Here is a 6,000-nt window from a genome sequence, read left to right as displayed (position 1 = left end):
GATAACTTCTTGAAAATTAGCAACAAAGGTAAAGTGGGAAGGCTCTTCACCCGATCACCAAAGCACTTTGGACAATATCCAAAGAAATCTTCGTGCGGACAGGAGGTTGGCTTAGGACTGGTGGCGTTAGGATTCACAAAGTGCACTGGGAGCACACGCATACGAGCGGCAATCTTATAGGCAAGCCTCCGCCTCTTTGCTTCATGAGGGTTTAGGGTGAAATTCGTGGTTGTAGGTTTGATGTTGAAGCTGATTGCTCACTGGCCTTTTTCTTGCCAAAAGTGGTCATGTAACCCCCACTAAATGAGATGGGACCAACTGTCACCTTCACGCTTGAGCACGTGCTGCAGCTTTAGGTCACTTAGGTGTGGATGTGATCTTCCTTTTCTTAATTACCTTTTTAGGAAAGAGAGGTCTAGTAGTACTCTCCCTTCCTTTAATGTGCGTCACGGTACCTTCGTGTGCACTGATGTAGAGAATTTCAACTGTGTGCGCATCAGGGGTTATTGGAGCATTCATAAGTTAAGAGGAGAGGTAAATCAAGCTCTTCTCCTCATTCTTGTTCGTTGGCGACCATCACAAACAAGGCAAGGAGAGGGACTTACTTCTTGAATGTCGACGACGCTACAGCCAGGCAACAAGATCTCGATGAAAGCTTTCAGGGCCTCTAGAGCCTCCTCCTCTTCTGTCCTCCAATTTGCAAACTCTTACGCCACTCTTCCATGTTGAAAATTGCACACCTTCATTGTTTGTGAACTGAAAGTCTATGTAGCCCTCCTCAATGGGGGCACCAAAATGAGGTGCGGAATGCGGAGCCGTCAGGGGGTGGCCTCTACACCTCCTTGCCGATCTTCCTCAATGGCAATGGGGCAGACAAATCCGCCAAAATCATAGGGGGCACCACCTAGCTTGTGTGCGGCTAGGACGCAAGAGAGTGAGTAGGTAACACACTATGCAATGGACCATATGGAATGCTTCTTGTCATATGAGAGAGAGAGAGAGAGAGAGAGAGAGAGAGAGAGAGAGAGAGAGCACTCTACCAAAACCCTAAATTAAAAAATCACTCACTAATCCCCAAGACCATGGGAGAAGAAGAGAGTGGAACCATCTTGACCATTTGCATGACCTTGAACACACACACATAAACAAATAGAGAGAGAGAGAGAGAGAGAGAGAGAGAGGCAGAGTTATGAGCTACATTTTAGGTATTGTATAGTTATTCCATCACGAGAGAGTGATGGAGAGGGAGTTTTAGGGCTAGGAGTTCACATACCACCAAGTGATAAGCAATACATCATGCACAATAAGTAAGAGTACGAACCACGAGAGAGATTTGTGGAAATATGGCATAAGGAAACCATGTAACTATCAACACAAGACCATACTTACAATAGAGAGACTTAATGGGCAGCCATGGATACTCCAAGTGTAGGCATGAAGCTCAAACACCAAGGCTTAAGAGGTGGTGTGTGTAGCGTAACCCTTTAGCAACTTGTTACCCTATTGTGTTGGGTTGTTTTGTGTGTAGAGGAGGCCTCTTTATATAGGAGAGGGGAAGCTTGATTAATATGGAGTTAATTGCTAATTGCAATTAACTCCATCAAAGCAGATGGTGCAGTGATGATGAAGCTCCTTCCCACCACTTTGGTTTTTTGCATGATGGCCAAGTGGTGACTAGGCCTAGAAGATGCCTCTAGCCATGTGAGTGGCCACTCTAGCTAGAGGCCAAATGATGTGGTAAGTGAGGTATAATGATGTACAAAGGTGAGAGAGAAAGAGGGGTTTTTTACAAGGTTGGGTGAGAGAGGGTTGAGGGTAAAGTCGTTGTGTGTGTGTGGAAGCAAGGAAAATAGGGTAGGCAAACCTGTCACTATGAGCTGCCAACAGGGTCCCACCATTTTGGACATAGCTCCTCGCTCAGAGGTCCAAAAAATAAAATAAAAATACTGGCAAAGAGATGAGCTCACGAGCTACAACTTTCATTCACGCCACTCTGACAAATTCGGGGTGGAGCTACGTGCTAAAATTCGATCCAATAAACATTTATTTTCCACATCCCAAAAGTCTTTTTGGTGGACCATATGACCTTACCTTTCCTTATGCTTCCAAAGATGACTCATTGATGCCTTGTGTGAGCATGATGTATACCCATGAATCACCTTGCAACCATCCAAGAGAAGATGATGATAGAGATATGCAAATATAATGAAAATAAAAAATAGGAAATAACATATAGAAAAATGAAGGGAAAATAATTAGTGATGAGATAATAAATAGTAAAAATATTAGAAAAATAGGTAATGATGTGGAAAGTGTTCCTCACTTCTATCAAGATAAATATGATGGGTTTTATTTATTTTTGAAAGATAAAATAGGAAAAACAAGCCAAATCTACTAGTAGGAAAAAAATGCTAAAGATAGAAATGCTAGAGGTGGTTCATACACTAAAAGCATTTGGCTTCTTTGGCGAGGATACATGAAAAATACCGAGTGGGGGTGCATGCAAAAAGCCACCATCATGTTGGTGCCCTACAAGATGATACGCATGGAATGATTACTAGAAGAGTTGTGTAACCTTTGTATTTGCATGGGTGGGGTTTGAGCCTTGTTGGTAGCAATGTCTTTTCTTGGGGTAGAGTTAGTACTCCTTTGGTTGCCTTGAAATTTGTGAATCTTCTAACGTGTCGCATTCATGACACCAAGCTTGATCTGTCAAGTTCTATGCTACCTTCTTGATGTTGTTGCACTTAGTTTACACACACACACACACACACACACACACACACAAATTAAGGGATCTGCTATGCTACCTTCTTGATGTTGCTGCACTTAATTCACACACACACACACACACACACACACCAAGTTAAGGGATTTTTCTCACGATGACCTTAAACATAGGCTCTTATCCTAGACCTTAGAAAATTGATGCTTGATATTTTTCGAGCTCTTGTCAAAGAACTTTTTTTGTTTAACAATAGTTCAACGAAATCCTTTTTTTTTTGGGCAAAACTCACAATCTGTGAGTGAATTGTATTAAGCACATCATATAATTACAAAACAACCTCAAACTCAGACCAAGCCTTGAGGTGCTGAAGATTACATGTTGGATGTCTATTGCCTCTCATTGAGGCTTATCACATCATCGGCTTAACAAAGTAGGTGAACTATAGTTCTAGGCTTTACTTATTGCAGGTTGACAACACGACATGGGTAGCCCTAGACAAGTCTTCCAAGTCTTGCTTGCGTCTGAGCATATAGATCACCACTTTGATTTCTTGTATAATCTTTGAGAAGCTTGCCATGTGAAGATCTCCTTCAAACACACGACAATTCCTCGCTTTCCATATATGATGAAAGAAGAAGTACATGATAGTTTGAGTACAGATGAGAAGAGCAGGACTTCCCAACTTCGTGCCACCAAGCAACAGATCAGTCTTGAAGAATTTGATCTCTCACGTAGTTTGGACTCACTTGCAAATTTTCCTTGTCAGGCCTCTAATCGCCTGACATTCCATGAATAGGTGGTCCTAATCCTCACTAGCTATTCCGCACCGCAAGCATCAATTTCACCCAATTCCTCTCTCCTGGATCTTTACGCCCATTGGTAGAGCACCCCACAACACCTTCCATAAAAAAATTCTTCATAAACTGCGGCCACTTTGGCTTCCATATGTTCTCCATGGCTTTCTCCCACCGCTCTTTCTGCCATTGTCTCTTCAGTATGTTGCTGAGGGGGCTAGACCAATTATTTTCGTGCATGATTGCATGATATATGCCTTTAGAATGGGGTTTCCATAAAAGGCTACTTCCGAGCCATCTCCAACCATTCCACTCAAACCCCGATTCACAGATTGACATTACAACATTGTCAAGCAATTTTTTCACTTTGTTGACTAACAATATCTCATAGCCATTTAGTTGAAATTGGGTTGCTAGAAGGTCACTGGTTTTCCTTACTGTTACCCTCCCAGAAGTGAGCTAGCCGATTCAGACCCTTATTATTCACTTTTTGGGCCGTTTCTATCCAAAGGGGCTTTGAGGTGTTCCTACAACGTTAGAGAGCCAAGGGGACTAGTGCAAGATAAAGTTTTTAAGGTACCTGGTTTAGGGTTCTGAAATGCATGGCCAAACACAATGCATATGAGCTTTTGGGGTTGGGGTGATAATACCAAGGGTACACACAATGCTAAAGACCAAATCATCCAATGACTGCTGAATGTTATTCTTTCTACTGCAAACATAAAAGACCTTTCTTTTTTTAGTAAGCCATAGTGAGCTTTTAGTTTGTTTTAATCTCTACGGTTGACAATCATCTCATGAGAACTTATAAGAGTAATTGATGTGCTATTGCTAATAATGAAGAGGGCCTCCACACGGCAAGTTTTGAAACTCACCCTCACGTATTGGTGTCAGATTTACATGCTAGCTATTTTACCGGAGAGCAACTCATGCTTGCTAATTTTGAAACAAGAAAACTATGAAAAAGTTTGGGAAACACATACCTAAGGGCCCCTACATTTCAAATCTCGTCTTTTCTTTTCTTAGTGAGTGCGAGTTTCCAAACTCACCGTGCAGAGGTGCTCTAAGAAGCTTAGCAAAGTTATTAGCTAATGCAATCTTCCATTGTTTGTTTTTTGTGGGTTGTGGAATAGCTGCCGTAGATGTTTTGAGTCTTGAAGCTCAATTCAACCAATAAGAGGGTGTCAATAGTGTGAGATTTAAAACACACAAACTAGTATGTCCCTACGATTTTTTTAAAAAAATAGAAAGAAAGGGAGAATCAAGTATGATGCTTGCTTCGACACGAAAAAGGGGGAGAAAAAAAAAAGAAGGGGAAGGGGGGTAGGAGGCAATGGCTGCGATGAAGTAGGAGGCGGAGTTGGTATCAAACAAAAGCAACCTCGAATCGATGGCGGCGAGGAAGCTATGTGACAAGAGATGACGGGAGCACTTGTCGGAAAAGGAGCATATGATGCGTCCTGTAACGGTTTTGTACGATGTAGAGTGTGTTGCTGTGACGAGGTGCAAGGGAAGTATCTCCGGAGATTCAAGCAAATACAATAAAAGTTGAAACTATATGTACCAACGATTCAATTTTATTGTTCTTTTAAGGGAATTTCGAGAGATTCCCCTTCTTTGAGCTTTTTAAGTGGATCCCCTCTCTCTCTCTTTGTGGAACTGGCAGCGCGCATGAGGGTTGGTCTCACTTTCTCTCTCTCTCTCTAGAACTGGCAGCGTGCATGGGGGTTGGTCTCTCTAATTTGCTGCAAAGCCTCCTCTCCACCATATCTTCTCTAAATTGCAACGAGGTTTAGGTTCTGATTGAACAAGTTCAAAAGCACGCCGCCTTCTCGCTCCTTAATGCCTTTTCTCTCTCTACTCTCTTTCTTTCATGTGATAAGTTGTCTCTAGTGCGTGCAAGGCTGAGCGCAAAGCGTTTCCCCATTTATCCGTCTCTGTGTAAGCATATTGTGCTTGGCATTGCTTTGGTCGATATAAAGAGAGGGGGGAGGACGATGGGTGCCGATAGGCTGTTGGGAGCAGAGCAGCAAGGCTATGAGGACAAAGAGACAAAGGGGAGATGTTGGGGGCCAAGGGGTAGCGAAGTTGAAGCTACAAGGGCGAGATGATGAAGGAATTAGTGAAGGAATCTACACACTAATGTATAATTTTTTTCTGAGCGAGTAGAGTATATTTGGTGGTGCTTTGTCGCCCATGAAAAGGGACTGCTATTTTTCGTGAGGAAAACTAATTTTGGCAAAATAGCTATCCTTTTCTCAATTCTAAACATCTCAAACTTAAATACAAAAGTTTATGAAAAGCGTAGCCCCCACAATTAGCGTTGAGATGATGAAAGGCAATTTGTCGTTTTCTAGCCTACGAAGGTTTTCCTTGCTCTGTTTACACGAGTGTGAGGTGAGGGTAGAGAGAACGTTTTGTAACTCCACCAATTTCGACAAAGTTACACTTGAGGTCTTTTGGGGGGACCTCAGCCAG

This window comes from Adiantum capillus-veneris, chromosome 30, assembly GCF_014529385.1.
Source record: "Adiantum capillus-veneris isolate H3 chromosome 30, ASM1452938v2, whole genome shotgun sequence".
Lineage (NCBI taxonomy): Eukaryota > Viridiplantae > Streptophyta > Polypodiopsida > Polypodiales > Pteridaceae > Adiantum > Adiantum capillus-veneris.
This window is presented reverse-complemented; position numbering follows the sequence as displayed.